At 60.2% G+C, this 21,835-nt stretch overlaps 1 protein-coding gene across 6 annotated transcripts in view; it reads left to right on the top strand.

The window, feature by feature from the left end:
• Positions 1-21,835, top strand: part of PLEC (plectin) — a 479,139-nt gene that overhangs the window by 231,471 nt on the left and 225,833 nt on the right. The window lies entirely within an intron of this gene.

Genomic DNA, 21,835 nt, shown 5'->3' with positions numbered 1-21,835 from the left:
TGGCCTATAAGCTGGCTCTGGGCTGGACACGGTCCCTGGCCTATAAGCTGTCTCTGGGCTGAACACGGTCCTTGGCCTATAAGCTGGCTCTGGGCTGGACACGGTCCCTGGTCTACAAGCTGGCCCTGGACTGGATATAGTCCCTGTTTGAGGGGCAGGCTCTCTTCTGGAGTATCACATGTATGATCGCCTATCACAGCTGATGTAGTGGGTATAGATATTGGTTCCCAGTCTTGGGGTGCTGGGAGCGAGCACCTGACCTCTACATTTTCACCCTATTACTGTAGGGATGTCATGTGACCCTTCCTTGCTTTGCTGTATTGCTGGGAAAGCTGAGTGATTGGGGGCACTGTAATGAGTGTTACAGATCCTCACCAGTTTGGAGGTCTGTTCACACGCTGCAGTGTGGATGTCCTGGTGTCTGCCGTCCTGTTGGGTTGCACACTGAGGCCCTCATGCTTTTACATAGCGGAGTATGCAGCAGAGGATCTGGAGGAGATCCAAACATTACTCGCCTCTGAAGTATGAGGCTGCGCTACCCATCGTGGAGGCCGTGACAGGATGATGAATGAAGTCATCAGAACGATGTCAGAGGAGCTGAAGCAGGGGCAACATGTAAGAAGAGAGGGACATCTCCTGGAGGGTGGTCCATGAAGTAACTGTGCAGTCTCTTGAGGGGGCCGCCACGTAAATTACCACATGTGCCAGAGCGACCTCCTGTAACCCCCCCCCTTATTACACCTCACCTGCCTCTACCACCTGTGCTGGGGCAACCTCCTGTAACCCCCCTTTACACCTCACCTGCCTCTACCACCTGTGCTGGGGCGACCTCCTGTATCCCCCCATTACACCTCACCTGCCTGTACCACCTGTGCTGGGGCGACCTCCTGTATCCCCCCATTACACCTCACCTGCCTCTACCACCTGTGCTGGGGCGACCTCCTGTATCCCCCCATTACACCTCACCTGCCTGTACCACCTGTGCCAGGGCGACCTCCTGTATCCCCCCCATTACACCTCACCTGCCTCTACCACCTGTGCCAGGGCGACCTCCTGTATCCCCCCATTACACCTCACCTGCCTCTACCACCTGTGCCGGGGCGACCTCCTGTATCCCCCCATTACACCTCACCTGCCTCTACCACCTGTGCTGGGGCGACCTCCTGTATCCCCCCATTACACCTCAACTGCCTCTACCACCTGTGCTGGGGCAACCTCCTGTAACCCCCCATTACACCTCACCTGCCTCTACCACCTGTGCTGGGGCGAACTCCTGTATCCCCCCATTACACCTCACCTGCCTCTACCACCTGTGCCGGGGCGACCTCCTGTATCCCCCCCATTACACCTCACCTGCCTCTACCACCTGTGCTGGGGCGACCTCCTGTATCCCCCCATTACACCTCACCTGCCTGTACCACCTGTGCCGGGGCGACCTCCTGTATCCTCCTCATTACACCTCATCTGCTTGTACCACCTTATGTCGGGGCGACCTCCTGTATCCCCCCATTAAACCTCACCTACCTGTACCGCCTGTACCACCTGTGCCGGGGCGACCTCCTGTATCCTCCTCATTACACCTCATCTGCTTGTACCACCTGTGCCGGGGCGACCTCCTGTATGCCCCCATTAAACCTCACCTACCTGTACCGCCTGTACCACCTGTGCCGGGGCGACCTCCTGTATCCCCCTATTACAAATCACCTGCCTGTACCACCTGTGCTGGGGCGACCTCCTGTATCCCCCTCATTACACCTCACCTGCCTCTACCACCTGTGCTGCGGCAACCTCCTGTATCCCCTCATTACACCTCACCTGCCTGTACCACCTGTGCTGAGGCGACCTCCCGTATCCCCCCATTACACCTCACCTTCCTGTACCACCTGTGCCGGGGCGACCTCCTGTATCCCCCCATTACACCTCAACTGCCTGTACCACCTGGGCCGGGGCGACCTCCTGTATCCCCCCATTACACCTCACCTGCCTCTACCACCTGTGCCGGGGCGACCTCCTGTATCCCCCCATTACACCTCACCTGCCTCTACCACCTGTGCCGGGGCAACCTCCTGTATCCCCCCCATTACACCTCACCTTCCTCTACCACCTGTGCCAGGGCGACCTCCTGTATCCCCCCATTACACCTCACCTGCCTCTACCACCTGTGCAGGGGCGACCTCCTGTATCCCCCCATTACACCTCACCTGCCTCTACCACCTGTGCTGGGGCAACCTCCTGTATTCCCCCATTACACCTCAACTGCCTCTACCACCTGTGCTGGGGCGACCTCCTGTATCCCCCTCATTACACCTCACCTGCCTGTACCACCTGTGCTGGGGCGAACTCCTGTATCCCCCCATTACACCTCACCTGCCTCTACCACCTGTGCCGGGGCGACCTCCTGTATCCCCCCCATTACACCTCACCTGCCTCTACCACCTGTGCTGGGGCGACCTCCTGTATCCCCCCATTACACCTCACCTGCCTGTACCACCTGTGCCGGGGCGACCTCCTGTATCCTCCTCATTACACCTCATCTGCTTGTACCACCTGTGCCGGGGCGACCTCCTGTATCCCCCCATTAAACCTCACCTACCTGTACCACCTGTGCTGGGGCGACCTCCTGTATTCCCCTCATTACACCTCATCTGCTTGTACCACCTGTGCCGGGGCGACCTCCTGTATCCCCCCATTACACCTCACCTGCCTGTACCGCCTGTACCACTTGTGCCAGGGTGACCTCCTGTATCCCCCCCATTACACCTCACCTGCCTGTACCACCTGTGCCGGGGCGACCTCCTGTATCCCCCTATTACAAATCACCTGCCTGTACCACCTGTGCTGGGGCGACCTCCTGTATCCCCCTCATTACACCTCACCTGCCTCTACCACCTGTGCTGGGGCGACCTCCTGTATCCCCCCATTACACCTCACCTGCCTGTACCACCTGTGCCAGGGCGACCTCCTGTATCCCCTCATTACACCTCACCTGCCTGTACCACCTGTGCTGAGGCGACCTCCCGTATCCCCCCATTACACCTCACCTTCCTGTACCACCTGTGCCGGGGCGACCTCCTGTATCCCCCCATTACACCTCAACTGCCTGTACCACCTGGGCCGGGGCGACCTCCTGTATCCCCCCATTACACCTCACCTGCCTCTACCACCTGTGCCGGGGCGACCTCCTGTATCCCCCCATTACACCTCACCTGCCTCTACCACCTGTGCCGGGGCAACCTCCTGTATCCCCCCCATTACACCTCACCTGCCTCTACCACCTGTGCCGGGGCGACCTCCTGTATCCCCCCATTACACCTCACCTGCCTCTACCACCTGTGCAGGGGCGACCTCCTGTATCCCCCCATTACACCTCACCTGCCTCTACCACCTGTGCTGGGGCGACCTCCTGTATCCCCCTATTACACCTCACCTGCCTGTACCACCTGTGCTGGGGCGACCTCCTGTATACCCCTCATTACACCTCACCTGCCTCTACCACCTGTGCCGGGGTGACCTCCTGTATCCCCCCATTACACCCCACCTGCCTGTACCACCTGTGCTGGGGTGACCTCCTGTATCCCCCTATTACACCTCACCTGCCTCTACCACCTGTGCTGGGGCGACCTCCCGTATCCCCCCATTACACCTCACCTGCCTGTACCACCTGTGCTGGGGCGACCTCCTGTATCCCCCCATTACACCTCACCTGCCTCTACCACCTGTGCCGGGGCGACCTCCTGTATCCCCCCCATTACATCTCACCTGCCTCTACCACCTGTGCCGGGGCGACCTCCTGTATCCCCCCATTACACCTCACCTGCCTCTACCACCTGTGCTGGGGCGACCTCCTGTATCCCCCCATTACACCTCACCTGCCTCTACCACCTGTGCTGGGGCGACCTCCTGTATCCCCCTCATTACACCTCACCTGCCTCTACCACCTTTGCTGGGGCGACCTCCTGCATCCCCCCATTACACCTCACCTGCCTCTACCACCTGTGCTGGGGCGACCTCCTGTATCCCCCCCATTACACCTCACCTGCCTCTACCACCTGTGCCGGGGCGACCTCCTGTATCCCCCTCATTACACCTCACCTGCCTCTACCACCTGTGCTGGGGCGACCTCCTGTATCCCCCCATTACACCTCACCTGCCTCTACCACCTGTGCCGGGGTGACGTCCTGTATCCCCCCATTACACCCCACCTGCCTGTACCACCTGTGCTGGGGCGACCTCCTGTTTCCCCCAATTACACCTCACCTGCCTCTACCACCTGTGCTGGGGCGACCTCCCATATCCCCCCATTACACCTCACCTGCCTGTACCACCTGTGCCTTGGCGACCTCCTGTATCCCCCCATAACACCTCACCTGCCTCTACCACCTGTGCTGGGGCGACCTCCCGTATCCCCCCATTACACCTCACCTGCCTCTACCACCTGTGCTGGGGCGACCTCCCGTATCCCCCCATTACACCTCACCTGCCTCTACCACCTGTGCCGGGGCGACCTCCCGTATCCCCCCATTACACCTCACTTGCCTCTACCACCTGGGCCGGGGTGACCTCCCGTATCCCCCCATTACACCTCACCTGCCTCTACCACCTGTGCTGGGGCGACCTCCTGTATCCCCCCATTACACCTCAACATGTAAGAAGAGAGGGACATCTCCTGGAGGGTGGTCCATGAAGTAACTGTGCAGTCTCTTGAGGGGGGCCGCCACGTAAATTACCACATGTGCCAGAGCGACCTCCTGTAACCCCCCCCCACCCCTTATTACACCTCACCTGCCTCTACCACCTGTGCTGGGGCGACCTCCTGTAACCCCCCTTTACACCTCACCTGCCTCTACCACCTGTGCTGGGGCGACCTCCTGTATCCCCCCATTACACCTCACCTGCCTGTACCACCTGTGCTGGGGCGACCTCCTGTATCCCCCCATTACACCTCACCTGCCTGTACCACCTGTGCTGGGGCGACCTCCTGTATCCCCCTCATTACACCTCACCTGCCTCTACCACCTGTGCTGGGGCGACCTCCTGTATCCCCCCCATTACACCTCACCTGCCTGTACCACCTGTGCTGGGGCGACCTCCTGTATCCCCCTCATTACACCTCACCTGCCTGTACCACCTGTGCTGGGGCGACCTCCCGTATCCCCCCATTACACCTCACCTTCCTGTACCACCTGTGCCGGGGCGACCTCCTGTATCCCCCCATTACACCTCACCTGCCTGTACCACCTGTGCTGAGGCGACCTCCCGTATCCCCCCATTACACCTCACCTGCCTCTACCACCTGTGCCGGGGCGACCTCCTGTATCCCCCCCCATTACACCTCACCTTCCTGTACCACCTGTGCCGGGGCGACCTCCTGTATCCCCCCATTACACCTCAACCGCCTGTACCACCTGGGCCGGGGCGACCTCCTGTATCCCCCCATTACACCTCACCTGCCTCTACCACCTGTGCCGGGGCAACCTCCTGTATCCCCCCCATTACACCTCACCTTCCTCTACCAACTGTGCCGGGGCGACCTCCTGTATCCCCCCATTACACCTCACCTGCCTCTACCACCTGTGCCGGGGCAACCTCCTGTATCCCCCCCATTACACCTCACCTTCCTCTACCACCTGTGCCGGGGCGACCTCCTGTATCCCCCCATTAAACCTCACCTGCCTCTACCACCTGTGCTGGGGCGACCTCCTGTATCCCCCCATTACACCTCAACTGCCTGTACCACCTGTGCTGGGGCGACCTCCTGTATCCCCCCATTACACCTCAACTGCCTCTACCACCTGTGCTGGGGCGACCTCCTGTATCCCCCCATTACACCTCAACTGCCTGTACCACCTGTGCTGGTGCGACCTCCTGTATCCCCCCCCATTACACCTCACCTGCCTGTACCACCTGTGCTGGGGCGACCTCCTGTATCCCCCCATTACACCTCACCTGCCTGTACCACCTGTGCTGGGGTGACCTCCTGTATCCCCCCCATTACACCTCACCTGCCTCTACCACCTGTGCCGGGGTGACCTCCTGTATCCCCCCATTACACCCCACCTGCCTGTACCACCTGTGCTGGGGTGACCTCCTGTATCCCCCCATTACACCTCACCTGCCTCTACCACCTGTGCTGGGGCGACCTCCCGTATCCCCCCATTACACCTCACCTGCCTGTACCACCTGTGCTGGGGCGACCTCCTGTATCCCCCCATTACACCTCACCTGCCTCTACCACCTGTGCCGGGGCGACCTCCTGTATCCCCCCCATTACACCTCACCTGCCTCTACCACCTGTGCCGGGGCGACCTCCTGTATCCCCCTCATTACACCTCACCTGCCTCTACCACCTGTGCCGGGGCGACCTCCTGTATCCCCCTCATTACACCTCACCTGCCTCTACCACCTGTGCTGGGGCGACCTCCTGTATCCCCCCATTACACCTCACCTGCCTCTACCACCTGTGCTGGGGCGACCTCCTGTATCCCCCCATTACACCTCACCTGCCTCTACCACCTGTGCCGGGGTGACGTCCTGTATCCCCCCATTACACCTCACCTGCCTCTACCACCTGTGCTGGGGCGACCTCCTGTTTCCCCCAATTACACCTCACCTGCCTGTACCACCTGTGCTGGGGCGACCTCCTCTATCCCCCACATTACACCTCACCTGCCTCTACCACCTGTGCCGGGGCGACCTCCTGTATCCCCCCCATTACACCTCACCTTCCTCTACCACCTGTGCCGGGGCGACCTCCTGTATCCCCCCATTACACCTCACCTGCCTCTACCACCTGTGCTGGGGCGACCTCCCATATCCCCCCATTACACCTCACCTGCCTGTACCACCTGTGCCGGGGCGACCTCCTGTATCCCCCCATTACACCTCACCTGCCTCTACCATCTGTGCTGGGGCGACCTCCCGTATCCCCCCATTACACCTCACCTGCCTCTACCACCTGTGCTGGGGCGACCTCCCGTATCCCCACATTACACCTCACCTGCCTCTACCACCTAAGCTGGGGCGACCTCCCGTATCCCCCCATTACATCTCACCTGCCTCTACCACCTGTGCCGGGGCGACCTCCCGTATCCCCCCATTACACCTCACCTGCCTCTACCACCTGGGCCGGGGTGACCTCCCGTATCCCCCCATTACACCTCACCTGCCTCTACCACCTGTGCCGGGGCGACCTCCTGTATCCCCCCATTACACCTCACCTGCCTGTATCACCTGTGCTGGGGCGACCTCCTGTATCCCCCCCCCATTACATCTCACCTACCTGTACCACCTGTGCTGGGGCGACCTCCTGTATCCCCCCATTACACCTCACCTGCCTCTACCTCCTGTGCTGGGGCGACCTCCCGTATCCCCCCATTACACCTCACCTGCCTCTACCACCTGTGCCGGGGCGACCTCCCGTATCACCCCATTACACCTCACCTGCCTCTACCACCTGTGCCGGGGCGACCTCCCGTATCACCCCATTACACCTCATCTGCCTGTACCACCAGTGCCGGGGCGACCTCCCGTATCACCCCATTACACCTCATCTGCCTGTACCACCAGTGCCGGGGCGACCTCCTGTATCCCCCCATTACACCTCACCTGCCTCTACCACCTGTGCTGGGGCAACCTCCCGTATCCCCCCATTACACCTCACCTTCCTCTACCACCTGTGCCGGGGCGACCTCCTGTATCCCCCCCATTACACCTCACCTGCCTCTACCACCTGTGCCGGGGCGACCTCCTGTATCCCCCCATTACACCTCACCTGCCTCTACCACCTGTGCTGGGGTGACCTCCTGTATCCCCCCACATTACACCTCACCTGCCTCTACCACCTGTGCCGGGGCGACCTCCTGTATCCCCATTACACCTCACCTTCCTCTACCACCTGTGCCGGGGCGACCTCCTGTATCCCCCCATTACACCTCACCTGCCTCTACCACCTGTGCCGGGGCGACCTCCCGTATCCCCCCATTACACCTCACCTGCCTCTACCACCTGTGCCGGGGCGACCTCCTGTATCCCCCCATTACACCTCTCCTGCCTCTACCACCTGTGCCAGGGCGACCTCCTGTATCCCCCCCCATTACACCTCACCTGCCTCTACCATCTGTGCCGGGGCGACCTCCTGTATCCCCCCCATTACACCTCACCTGCCTCTACCACCTGTGCTGGGGCGACCTCCTGTATCCCCCATTACACCTCACCTGCCTCTACCACCTGTGCCGGGGCGACCTCCTGTATCCCCCCATTACACCTCTCCTGCCTTTACCACCTGTGCCAGGGCGACCTCCTGTATCCCCCCCCATTACACCTCACCTGCCTCTACCATCTGTGCCGGGGCGACCTCCTGTATCCCCCCCATTACACCTCACCTGCCTCTACCACCTGTGCCGGGGCGACCTCCTGTATCCCCCCATTACACCTCACCTGCCTCTACCACCTGTGCCGGGGCGACCTCCTGTATCCCCCCATTACACCTCACCTGTCTCTACCACCTGTGCCGGGGCGACCTCCTGTATCCCCCCATTACACCTCACCTGCCTCTACCACCTGTGCTGGGGCGACCTCCTGTATCCCCCCATTACACCTCACCTGCCTCTACCACCTGTGCTGGGGCGACCTCCTGTATCCCCCCATTACACCTCACCTGTCTCTACCACCTGTGCTGGGGCGACCTCCTGTATCCCCCCATTACACCTCACCTGCCTCTACCACCTGTGCTGGGGCGACCTCCTGTATCCCCCCATTACACCCCACCTGCCTGTACCACCTGTGCTGGGGCGACATTCTGTATCCCCCATTACACCTCACCTGCCTGTACCACCTGTGCTGGGGCGACATCCTGTATCCCCCCATTACACCCCACCTGCCTCTACCACCTGTGCCGGGGCAACCTCCTGTATCCCCCCCATTACACCTCAACTGCCTGTACCACCTGTGCTGAGGCGACCTCCCGTATCCCCCCATTACACCTCACCTTCCTGTACCACCTGTGCTGGGGCGACCTCCTGTATCCCCCTCAGTGGTCCTCCTGTGGACGGGGTGGACCGTGGTCCTGTGGACGAGTGGGTAGTGGTTCTCCTGTGGACGGGGTGGGCCGTGGTCTTTCTGTGGACGTGGTCCTCCCGTGGACGGGGTGGGCCGTGGTCCTCCCGTGGACGGGGTGGGCCGTGGTCCTCCCGTGGACGGGGTGGGCCGTGGTCCTCCCGTGGACGGGGTGGGACGTGGTCCTCCCGTGGACGGGGTGGGCCATGGTCCTCCCGTGGACGGGGTGGGCCGTGGTCCTCCCGTGGACGGGGTGGGCCGTGGTTATCCTGTGGACAGGGTGGGCCGTGGTTATGCTGTAGACGGGGTGGGCCTTGGACAAGGTTTGTGTTATGTTCCAAGAAGTAACGAACAGTGAGAGACCACGAATATTAACTGTGCACCGTAGTGTATTGGGGGCCGAGGACGCCGTAATCTCTCGGCGCCCTCGTCATCTCTCGGGGCCCCGCCGCCGTCCATGTGTTGTTCTGTGCAGGACATGATGACTCCCGGACAGTGACCTTGTCCTGTCAGCTCTGGTGTAGTACGCTGGCATTAGGCTGCTATGAGGAGGCTGCCACTGACACTGTGTAGTGGGATCAGCCACGTTTCAGTGCCGGACACGGGACACCACTGTATGGTAGGCATTCTCCAGTGATGGAGACCGTCACCCGCTACCGTGGCGTCTGCTGGGGCCCATTCGCGCGTGGCGTCTGCTGGGGCCCATTCGCGCGTGGCGTCCGTGTCCTTGTTACACGTCACACTGCAGATTCCAGCACAAATGCCCAGTGACCGGAGAGTGACGTTCCCGGTGTGTCCATGAGATGGAGCAGCCGTGATCACCAGTAATCACGAGTGTGCACAGGGCGTACAGCGCCCCCCAGACAGTGTGGCCTCTCCTGTGTCTCGTGAACCGCACCGTTTACGTATAATTTATCAGCGCCCTTCTCGTCTGTCTCTTCTGGCTGCAGCTCTGTTGTGGTGGAACTAAAAGTCTCAGCAGGGTCTAGCATGCTCCATACAGCATTGCCCCTTTACATTCCCTTGGGGTGAGGCTCTTGGGTTGATGATAGGGTGACACCCCCATGTTGCTCCCCCTCCCCCCATGGTGCCCCCCGTGCAGTGTCTGGGGCCATATAGGGAGCTGAGGTGCTTGCTGGCAGGCAGCGGGCTCCGTGCAGCGAGCTCAGGCAGCATCCTCTGCTGGGACATGCTCTGCTGCTGCAGGAGGTGGAGGCTTCCAGGAGGGTGGAGGACTCCTCACACCTCAGTGTGTCTGCAGACCTCTTCCATCACTGGACATGTGGAGTGCAGCACAAGAGCTGACACTCGCTGCTATGGAGGAGGACGGTCGCTGCTATATCGATGACCTCATTCAGCAGGGGCAAGGTAGGGTTGCTCCAAAAACATGTAGTGCCAATGTCAGGGGCAATGTCTGTAGGAAGGGGGCTGTGAAGGGGCTGCTAACTGTCAGGGGTGATACGGAAGCAGTGATATGGGGGGAGATAGGGAAGAGCTTGTATGCTTCCCATATGGAGGCACCGCTTGGTCCCCCCGCCTCACTGGTCACCCCTTCACCCCCCCCCTTGTTCCCCATTTCCCCAATTGTCCCCCCCTTCCCCTCTGTCCCTCATTGTTCCCTTCGACCTCCTTGTCACCCCCTTGTCCCCCTTTGCCCCCCCTCATCACCTTTCCCCCCTTCTCCCTTGTCCTCCTTTGCCCCCCTTCCCCCTCATTTCCTCTTCCTCCTTGTCACCTCCTTCCCCCCTTGTCACCCCCTCGTCCCCCCTTGTCACCCCCTCATTGTCCCCTCCACCTCCTCGTTCCCCCTTGTCACCCCTCGTCCACTCTTCCCCCTTGTCCCCTCTTCCCCCTTGTCCCTCATTGTCCCCTCCACCCCCTCGTCCCTCATTGTCCCCCTCCATCCCCTCTTCCCCCTTGTCTCTCATTGTCCCCTCCACCTTGTCACCCCTTCGTCCCCTCTTCCCCCTCATTGTCCCCTCCACCTCCTCGTTCCCCCTTGTCACCCCTCGTCCACTCTTCCCCCTTGTCCCCTCTTCCCCCTTGTCCCTCATTGTCCCCTCCACCCCCTCGTCCCTCATTGTCCCCCTCCATCCCCTCTTCCCCCTTGTCTCTCATTGTCCCCTCCACCTTGTCACCCCTTCGTCCCCTCTTCCCCCTCATTGTCCCCTCCACCTCCTCGTCCCCCCTTGTCACCCCCTCGTCCCCCTTGTCCCTCATTGTCCCCTCCACCTCCTCGTCCCCCCTTGTCACCCCGTCGTCCCCCTTGACCCTCATTGTCCCCTCCACCCCCTTGTCACCCCGTCGTCCCCTCTTCCCCCTTGCCCCTCATTGTCCCCTCCACCTCCTTGTCACCCCCTCGTCCCCTCTTCCCCCTTGTCCCTCATTGTCCCCTCCACCTCCTTGTCACCCCCTCGTCCCCTCTTCCCCCTTGTCCCTCATTGTCCCCTCCACCTCCTCGTCCCCCCTCGTCCCCCCTTGTCACCCCCTCATTGTCCCCTCCACCTCCTCGTTCCCCCTTGTCACCCCTCGTCCCCTCTTCCCACTTGTCCCCTTGTCCCCTCTTCCCCCTTGTCCCCTCTTCCCCCTTGTCCCTCATTGTCCCCTCCACCCCCTCGTCCCTCATTGTCCCCCTCCATCCCCTCTTCCCCCTTGTCTCTCATTGTCCCCTCCACCTCCTTGTCACCCCCTTGTCCCTCATTGTCCCCTCCACCTCCTTGTCACCCCGTCGTCCCCCTTGACCCTCATTGTCCCCTCCACCCCCTTGTCACCCCCTCGTCCCCTCTTCCCCCTTGTCCCTCATTGTCCCCTCCACCTCCTTGTCACCCCCTCGTCCCCTCTTCCCCCTTGTCCCTCATTGTCCCCTCCACCTCCTTGTCACCCCCTCGTCCCCTCTTCCCCCTTGTCCCTCATTGTCCCCTCCACCTCCTTGTCACCCCCTCGTCCCCTCTTCCCCCTTGTCCCTCATTGTCCCCTCCACCTCCTCGTCCCCCCTTGTCACCCCGTCGTCCCCCTTGACCCTCATTGTCCCCTCCACCCCCTTGTCACCCCCTCGTCCCCTCTTCCCCCTTGTCCCTCATTGTCCCCTCCACCTCCTTGTCACCCCCTCGTCCCCTCTTCCCCCTTGTCCCTCATTGTCCCCTCCACCTCCTCGTCCCCCCTCGTCACCCCTTTGCTCTTCCTGTTTCTCTGCCTCTGTGGTTTCTCCCAGAAATTCCCGCTCGCCCTGCGATCCACTGAATGTTCCATTACCTAAAATAGGCAGAATGCACGTTACCTCCTTCACGGGAGACTATGAGCTCGGGTGCAGGCAGTGACGGAGTTAAATGATTGTGAGGGAACAGAGGACATCCTAAGGAGAGAAACTGAGCAGAAAGGGCAGATATACCTCAAATATTGTGTGAGGGACATCCTGGCACCTGCTGCCTCTCTAACTGGCGATGTTGGGCATGTGGACACAGTGGGGCCCCACTAAAGAGCGGCACTGGGACATCAGCCGCCCTCTACGTCTCTCTATCTGTACTCACGGGGGTGCACTACAATGCAGGATAAGAGGTCACTGTCGGGAGATAAGATGGGGGTCCCCTGTGTAGACTCCGGTTATATAGGGGGTACATTCCTCACTTATTTGCAGCTGTTGTAAAGTGCGGATGTGGGGCTCCCACCATGATGCTGGAGACATCATGATGTTCGCTGCCCGCCGCGTCCCATAAACCACCAACCCTGGTAGTCCCGATGGTCTGACGTAATCTAGAGGTGTTTGCACTTTTTATGGTTTTTGGACACTTCACTGTGGATTTTTTTATTTATATATATGGCTTCATAATGGTGTGGAAATAAAATGGAAGTGGGGGCTATGTGGGCGTCTTAGACGGCTTCCTCTCGCAGGGTCACTGGGTGATGCCGGAGCTCGGCTGGTCAGGTGGCACGATGCAGGTGCCTTTTGGTTCCCCCTGAGTTGGGTTACGATGGGTTATGTGGGGGTCCTGCGCAGCTGCCTCTCACAGGGTGATGCCTGAGCTCGGTTGGTCAGGTGTCGCGGTGCGGGTGCTTTGGTTCCCCCCTGAGTTGGGTTACGTGGTTGTCCTGGGTAATGCCGGAGCTCGGCAGGTCAGGTGGTGCGGTGCGGGAGCCTTTGGTTTCCCCTGAGCTTGGCAGGTCAGGTGGTGCGGTGCGGGAGCCTTTGGTTTCCCCTGAGCTTGGCTGGTCAGGTGGCGCGGTGCGGGAGCCTTTGGTTTCCCCTGAGCTTGGCAGGTCAGGTGGCGCGGTGCGGGAGCCTTTGGTTTCTCCTGAGCTCGGCAGGTCAGGTGGCGCGGTGCGGGAGCCTTTGGTTTCCCCTGAGCTCGGCAGGTCAGGTGGCGCGGTGCGGGAGCCTTTGGTTTCCCCTGAGCTCGGCAGGTCAGGTGGCGCGGTGCGGGAGCCTTTGGTTTCCCCTGAGCTCAGCAGGTCAGGTGGCGCGGTGCGGGTGCTTTGGTTTCCCCTGAGCTCGGCAGGTCAGGTGGCGTGGTGCGGGAGCCTTTGGTTTCCCCTGAGCTCGGCTGGTCAGGTGGCGCGGTGCGGGTGCTTTGGTTTCCCCTGAGTTCGGCAGGTCAGGTGGCGCGGTGCGGGAGCCTTTGGTTTCCCCTGAGTTCGGCAGGTCAGGTGGCGCGGTGCGGGAGCCTTTGGTTTCCCCTGAGTTCGGCAGGTCAGGTGGCGCGGTGCGGGAGCCTTTGGTTTCCCCTGAGCTCGGCAGGTCAGGTGGCGCGGTGCGGGTGCTTTGGTTTCCCCTGAGCTCGGCTGGTCAGGTGGCGCGGTGCGGGAGCCTTTGGTTTCCCCTGAGCTCGGCTGGTCAGGTGGTGCGGTGCGGGAGCCTTTGGTTTCCCCTGAGCTCGGCAGGTCAGGTGGCGCAGTGCGGGAGCCTTTGGTTTCCCCTGAGTTCGGCAGGTCAGGTGGCGCGGTGCGGGAGCCTTTGGTTTCCCCTGAGCTTGGCTGGTGAGGTGGCGCGGTGCGGGAGCCTTTGGTTTCCCCTGAGCTCGGCTGGTCAGGTGGTGTGGTGCGGGAGCCTTTGGTTTCCCCTGAGTTCGGCAGGTCAGGTGGCGCGGTGCGGGTGCTTTGGTTTCCCCTGAGCTCGGCTGGTCAGGTGGCGCGGTGCGGGAGCCTTTGGTTTCCCCTGAGTTCGGCAGGTCAGGTGGTGTGGTGCGGGAGCCTTTGGTCTCCCCTGAGCTCGGCAGGTCAGGTGGCGCGGTGCGGGAGCCTTTGGTTTCCCCTGAGCTCGGCTGGTCAGGTGGCGCGGTGCGGGAGCCTTTGGTTTCCCCTGAGCTCGGCAGGTCAGGTGGCGCGGTGCGGGAGCCTTTGGTTTCCCCTGAGCTCAGCAGGTCAGGTGGCGCGGTGCGGGTGCTTTGGTTTCCCCTGAGCTCGGCAGGTCAGGTGGTGTGGTGCGGGAGCCTTTGGTTTCCCCTGAGCTCGGCTGGTCAGGTGGCGCGGTGCGGGTGCTTTGGTTTCCCCTGAGTTCGGCAGCTCAGGTGGCGCGGTGCGGGAGCCTTTGGTTTCCCCTGAGTTCGGCAGGTCAGGTGGCGCGGTGCGGGAGCCTTTGGTTTCCCCTGAGCTCGGCAGGTCAGGTGGCGCGGTGCGGGAGTCTTTGGTTTCCCCTGAGCTCGGCAGGTCAGGTGGCGCGGTGCGGGAGCCTTTGGTTTCCCCTGAGCTCGGCTGGTCAGGTGGTGCGGTGCGGGAGCCTTTGGTTTCCCCTGAGCTCGGCAGGTCAGGTGGCGCGGTGCGGGAGCCTTTGGTTTCCCCTGAGCTCGGCTGGTCAGGTGGTGCGGTGCGGGAGCCTTTGGTTTCCCCTGAGCTCGGCAGGTCAGGTGGCGCAGTGCGGGAGCCTTTGGTTTCCCCTGAGTTCGGCAGGTCAGGTGGCGCGGTGCGGGAGCCTTTGGTTTCCCCTGAGCTCGGCTGGTCAGGTGGCGCGGTGCGGGAGCCTTTGGTTTCCCCTGAGTTCGGCAGGTCAGGTGGCGCGGTGCGGGTGCTTTGGTTTCCCCTGAGCTCGGCTGGTCAGGTGGCGCGGTGCGGGAGCCTTTGGTTTCCCCTGAGTTCGGCAGGTCAGGTGGTGTGGTGCGGGAGCCTTTGGTTTCCCCTGAGCTCGGCAGGTCAGGTGGCGCGGTGCGGGAGCCTTTGGTTTCCCCGGAGTTCGGCAGGTCAGATGGCACGGTGCGGGAGCCTTTGGTTTCCCCTGAGTTCGGCAGGTCAGGTGGCGCGGTGCGGGTGCTTTGGTTTCCCCTGAGCTCGGCTGGTCAGGTGGTGCGGTGCGGGTGCTTTGGTTTCCCCTGAGCTCGGCTGGTCAGGTGGCGCGGTGCGGGTGCTTTGGTTTCCCCTGAGCTCGGCTGGTCAGGTGGCGCGGTGCGGGAGCATTTGGTTTCCCCTGAGCTCGGCTGGTCAGGTGGTGCGGTGCGGGAGCCTTTGGTTTCCCCTGAGCTCGGCTGGTCAGGTGGCGCGGTGCGGGAGCCTTTGGTTTCCCCCGAGCCCGGCAGGTCAGGTGGCGCGGTGCGGGAGCCTTTGGTTTCCCCTGAGCTCGGCTGGTCAGGTGGCGCGGTGCGGGAGCCTTTGGTTTCCCCTGAGCTCGGCAGGTCAGGTGGCGCGGTGCGGGAGCCTTTGGTTTCCCCTGAGCTCGGCAGGTCAGGTGGTGCGGTGCGGGAGCCTTTGGTTTCCCCTGAGCTCGGCTGGTCAGGTGGAGCGGTGCGGGAGCCTTTGGTTTCCCCTGAGCTCGGCTGGTCAGGTGGCGCGGTGCGGGAGCCTTTGGTTTCCCCTGAGCTCGGCTGGTCAGGTGGTGCGGTGCGGGAGCCTTTGGTTTCCCCTGAGCTCGGCTGGTCAGGTGGTGCGGTGCGGGAGCCTTTGGTTTCCCCTGAGCTCGGCTGGTCAGGTGGCGCGGTGCGGGAGCCTTTGGTTTCCCCTGAGCTCGGCTGGTCAGGTGGCGCGGTGCGGGAGCCTTTGGTTTCCCCTGAGCTCGACAGGTCAGGTGGTGCGGTGCGGGAGCCTTTGGTTTCCCCTGAGCTCGGCTGGTCAGGTGGCGCGGTGCGGGAGCCTTTGGTTTCCCCTGAGCTCGGCTGGTCAGGTGGTGCGGTGCGGGAGCCTTTGGTTTCCCCTGAGCTCGGTTGGTCAGGTGGCGCGGTGCGGTTGCCTTTGGTTTCCCCTGAGCTCGGCTGGTCAGGTGGCGCGGTGCGGGAGCCTTTGGTTTCCCCTGAGCTCGGCTGGTCAGGTGGTGCGGTGCGGGAGCCTTTGGTTTCCCCTGAGCTCGGCAGGTCAGGTGGCGCGGTGCGGGAGCCTTTGGTTTCCCCTGAGCTCGGCTGGTCAGGTGGTGCGGTGCGGGAGCCTTTGGTTTCCCCTGAGCTCGGCTGGTCAGGTGGCGCGGTGCGGGAGCATTTGGTTTCCCCTGAGCTCGGCAGGTCAGGTGGCGCGGTGCGGGAGCCTTTGGTTTCCCCTGAGCTCGGCTGGTCAGGTGGCGCGGTGCGGGAGCCTTTGGTTTCCCCTGAGCTCGGCTGGTCAGGTGGCGCGGTGCGGGAGCCTTTGGTTTCCCCTGAGCTCGGCTGGTCAGGTGGCGCGGTGCGGGAGCCTTTGGTTTCCCCTGAGCTTGGCTGGTCAGGTGGCGCGGTGCGGGAGCCTTTGGTTTCCCCTGAGCTCGGCAGGTCAGGTGGTGCGGTGCGGGAGCCTTTGGTTTCCCCTGAGCTCGGCTGGTCAGGTGGTGCGGTGCGGGAGCCTTTGGTTTCCCCTGAGCTCGGCTGGTCAGGTGGCGCGGTGCGGGAGCATTTGGTTTCCCCTGAGCTCGGCAGGTCAGGTGGCGTGGTGCGGGAGCCTTTGGTTTCCCCTGAGCTTGGCTGGTTAGGTGGCGCGGTGCGGGAGCCTTTGGTTTCCCCTGAGCTCGGCTGGTCAGGTGGCGCGGTGCGGGAGCCTTTGGTTTCCCCTGAGCTTGGCTGGTCAGGTGGCGCGGTGCGGGAGCCTTTGGTTTCCCCTGAGCTTGGCTGGTCAGGTGGCGCGGTGCGGGAGCCTTTGGTTTCCCCTGAGCTCGGCTGGTCAGGTGGCGCGGTGCGGGAGCCTTTGGTTTCCCCTGAGCTTGGCTGGTCAGGTGGCGCGGTGCGGGAGCCTTTGGTTTCCCCTGAGCTCGGCTGGTCAGGTGGCGCGGTGCGGGAGCCTTTGGTTTCCCCTGAGCTCGGCTGGTCAGGTGGCGCGGTGCGGGAGCCTTTGGTTTCCCCCTGAGTTGGGTTTCGCTGGTGTCCTGTGTTGTTGGCTAAACTGTTAATGCCAGTAAGACTGTGACATATGACGCTGCCCTGTTATTTATATCGCGCTCGGCCCCCTGGCTGCCTCCCTGGACCCTCGCCCCTGCAGATACAGAGCTGACCTCACCACCCTCCGGAGAGCTGCTTCTTCTGATCGTCACTGCGCAGCTCCTATGAAGATTGTACCAGGTGGGTCGTCCGTGTGGCGCGCTCCATGGTGTCCTATACAGGGCCGGAAATGCTTCGCCCCCTTTATTTTTGGAATGGGTATTCCAGGGCTTGTCGTAACCAGTTTCTGCCAGTTCAGGATAGGACAGTGTGTATGGAAATATAGTAAGACGGACTGGCATCTCACCTGGTATGTAGGGCAAGGGGCGTCTGGAGAGGGCACCAAGAGATGTGTATACCGTCAGAGCCTGGGGAGGGTGATGACTGCGGTGTCCTGGTGGGTGGGCAGCTCCTTGTGTGTAGACAGCACAGGGGCTGATGATGGCTGTCAGATGGATGCCTGAATTATCCCCGCTGTCACTACTACTCCCATCATTGTCACTGCTGCTCCCACCATCATTCTCCCTACTACCACTATTATTGTCTTCACTACTCTCAGCATTATTGTGACTACTACACCCACCATTGTCACCACAACACTCAGTACTACTCCCACCATTGTCACCACTACTTCTCTTATCATTATTGTGACTACTACTCCCAGCATCATCACCACTACTTCTCTTATTATTGTGACTACTACTCCCAGCATTGTCACCACTACTTCTCTTATCATTATTGTGACTACTACTCCCACCATTATTGTCCCTACTTCAGGGGCACTTTTTCACCCCAGAACAGTGGTAGTGGCAGCTGTACTGGCGCTGTCAGTGTGTTGTGTGCTGCAGCCATTATTTATTGCTCTTACCTGTTGTGAGTTGATAGATCCCCCATCAGTCCGAGCAGCGAGACCCCAGCACGACCCTCTGCGGTCGGTGATCTGACTGATGTGACCAGTGCCGCCATACATTACACCGATGGGGTATTCATCTCCATTATTGGGGGCTTCACTACTATCTAATGTCAGGTGACCGTTACCATAAACCGCCCCAGTCACTCACATCATCACTCGGCAAGGAACAAAACGAGGGTCTTCGCTGATGTGGATTATCGGGTTCAGGTTCTTGTGTAACATGTAGATGATGGGGCAGATCTTTCAGTCCTGTGTAATCTGTAGACGATGGGGCAGATCTTCCAGTCCTGTGTAACCTGTAGATGATAGGGAAGATCTTCCAGTCCTGTGTAATCTGTAGACGATGGGGCAGATCTTCCAGCCCTGTATGTAACCTGTAGACGATGGGGCAGATCTTCCAGCCCTGTATGTAACCTGTAGACGATGGGGCAGATCTTCCAGCCCTGTATGTAACCTGTAGACGATGGGGCAGATCTTCCAGTCCCATGTAATCTGTAGACGATGGGGCAGATCTTCCAGTCCTGTGTAATCTGTAGACGATGGGGCAGATCTTCCAGTCCTGTGTAATCTGTAGACGATGGGGCAGATCTTCCAGTCCCATGTAATCTGTAGACGATGGGGCAGATCTTCCAGTCCCATGTAATCTGTAGATGATGGAGCAGATCTTCCAGTCCTGTGTAACCTGTAGATGATGGAGCAGATCTTCCAGTCCTGTGTAATCTGTAGACGATGGAGCAGATCTTCCAGTCCTGTGTAATCTGTAGACGATGGGGCAGATCTTCCAGTCCTGTGTAATCTGTAGATGATGGGGCAGATCTTCCAGCCCTGTGTAACCTGTAGACGATGGAGCAGATCTTCCAGCCCTGTGTAACCTGTAGACGATGGAGCAGATCTTACAGTCCTGTGTAATCTGTAGACGATGGGGCAGATCTTCCAGTCCTGTGTAATCTGTAGACGATGGGGCAGATCTTCCAGTCCCGTGTAATCTGTAGATGATGGGGCAGATCTTCCAGCCCTGTGTAACCTGTAGACGATGGAGCAGATCTTCCAGTCCTGTGTAATCTGTAGACGATGGGGCAGATCTTCCAGTCCTGTGTAACCTGTAGACGATGGGGCAGATCTTTCAGTCCTGTGTAACCTGTAGATGATGGGGCAGATCTTCCAGTCCTGTGTAACCTGTAGACGATGGGGCAGATCTTTCAGTCCTGTGTAACCTGTAGACGATGGGGCAGATCTTCCAGTCCTGCGTAATCTGTAGACTATGGGGCAGATCTTTCAGTCCTGTGTAATCTGTAGACGATGGGGCAGATCTTCCAGTCCTCTGTAATCTGTAGACGATGGGGCAGATCTTCCAGTCCTCTGTAACCTGTAGATGATGGGGCAGTATGTGTACATGTATGACCCGGTCACCGGCCAGTATCTGTACACGTATGACCCGGTCACCGGCCAGTATGTGTACATGTATGACCCGGTCACCGGCCAGTATGTGTACATGTATGACCCGGTCACCGGCCAGTATATGTACATGTATGACCCGGTCACCGGCCAGTATGTGTACATGTATGACCCGGTCACCGGCCAGTATGTGTACATGTATGACCCGGTCACCGGCCAGTATGTGTACATGTATGACCCGGTCACCGGCCAGTATGTGTACATGTATGACCCGGTCACCGGCCAGTGTATGTACATGTATGACCCGGTCACCGGCCAGTGTATGTGTACATGTATGACCCGGTCACCGGCCAGTGTATGTGTACATGTATGACCCGGTCACCGGCCAGTATATGTACATGTATGACCCGGTCACCGGCCAGTATATGTACATGTATGACCCGGTCACCGGCCAGTGTATGTACATGTATGACCCGGTCACCGGCCAGTGTATGTACATGTATGACCCGGTCACCGGCCAGTGTATGTACATGTATGACCCGGTCACCGGCCAGTGTATGTACATGTATGACCCGGTCACCGGCCAGTGTATGTACATGTATGACCCGGTCACCGGCCAGTGTATGAACATGTATGACCCGGTCACCGGCCAGTATATGTACATGTATGACCCGGTCACCGGCCAGTGTATGTACATGTATGACCCGGTCACCGGCCAGTATATGTACATGTATGACCCGGTCACCGGCCAGTGTATGTACATGTATGACCCGGTCACCGGCCAGTGTATGTACATGTATGACCCGGTCACCGGCCAGTATGTGTACATGTATGACCCGGTCACCGGCCAGTATATGTACATGTATGACCCGGTCACCGGCCAGTATGTGTATATGTATGACCCGGTCACCGGCCAGTGTATGTACATGTATGACCCGGTCACCGGCCAGTATGTGTATATGTATGACCCGGTCACCGGCCAGTGTATGTACATGTATGACCCGGTCACCGGCCAGTATGTGTATATGTATGACCCGGTCACCGGCCAGTGTATGTACATGTATGACCCGGTTACCGGCCAGTGTATGTACATGTATGACCCGGTCACCGGCCAGTGTATGTACATGTATGACCCGGTCACCGGCCAGTGTATGTACAGATGCAGAGTGCTGTCAGTACATGGAGGTTGTGGGAACAGATGATGGAGGGGAGAGCAGTGAATATTAGTGAGATGAGCTGATGGTCCGGTGTAAAGAAATGCGTTTAGTGGAAGCTTAAACCTGTGGATTTTGGGAATTCACCTGACTGCCTGGTGTGGAATATCCCTGGGAACAGTCCTGGAGCGCTCTGCTGCGTGAGTCATGTGACCTTTTAACTTCTATTGGTTTCGGGGGTTGGTTGGTCCATTGTGGGTGACCTGTTATTGGTGCCCGCGGCTGTACAGGAATATGAATCCCTATAATCCATATTCCGGGATCGTATGCACTGGCGGATCGCTTTCTCTGCACTTATCGATGGACGGGAAATTCCAGGCGTCTATTGCAGGAATTGAAGAGGGGGAGACATGAGAAAGGTGGAGTCCCGGCAATGAGGGCAGAGAGTCCGGGATAACGGGAGGAGGTCATGTATGAGAAGCGGCTGCACTGAGGGTAATGGCACAGTGAGGGTGAATTGTGAGTGTGGAGCACAAAACAATCCCACTCTATGGAGAGACGATGGCACGGACGAGGCACTGCGTTACCGGAGCCATTCTCTGCCCCATTCTGCGAATGTCCTTCTTCAGTGTCAAAGCAGAACATGTCCTTATTAGAGGAGCCGACACTTTAGGGGAGTGGCCTAACTTAGCGATCCGTCTGCTAAACTCACCCTCCGCCAAATTGCCTCCCTTTGTCTGCCAAGCTTGCCTCCCTTCCTCCGCCAAGTTCGCCCCCCTCTGTCTGCTAAGCTCACCCTCCACCAAGCTCACCTTCCTTCCTCCGCCAAGCTCGTCCCCCCTCCATCCGCCTCGCTCGCCTCGTTCGTCCATCTCGCTCGCCTCCCTCCGTCCGCCTCGCTCGTCCATCTCGCTCGCCTCCCTCCGTCCGCCTCGCTCGTCCATCTCGCTCGCCTCCCTCCGTCCGCCTCGCTCGCCTCCCTCCGTCCGCCTCGCTCGCCTCCCTCCGCCCGCCTCGCTCGTCCATCT

This window comes from Phyllobates terribilis, unplaced genomic scaffold (genome assembly GCF_046119375.1).
Source record: "Phyllobates terribilis strain yellow unplaced genomic scaffold, ASM4611937v1 Scaffold_4__5_contigs__length_816908805, whole genome shotgun sequence".
In the NCBI taxonomy this organism is placed as follows: Eukaryota; Metazoa; Chordata; class Amphibia; order Anura; family Dendrobatidae; genus Phyllobates; species Phyllobates terribilis.
This window is presented reverse-complemented; position numbering and strand designations above follow the sequence as displayed.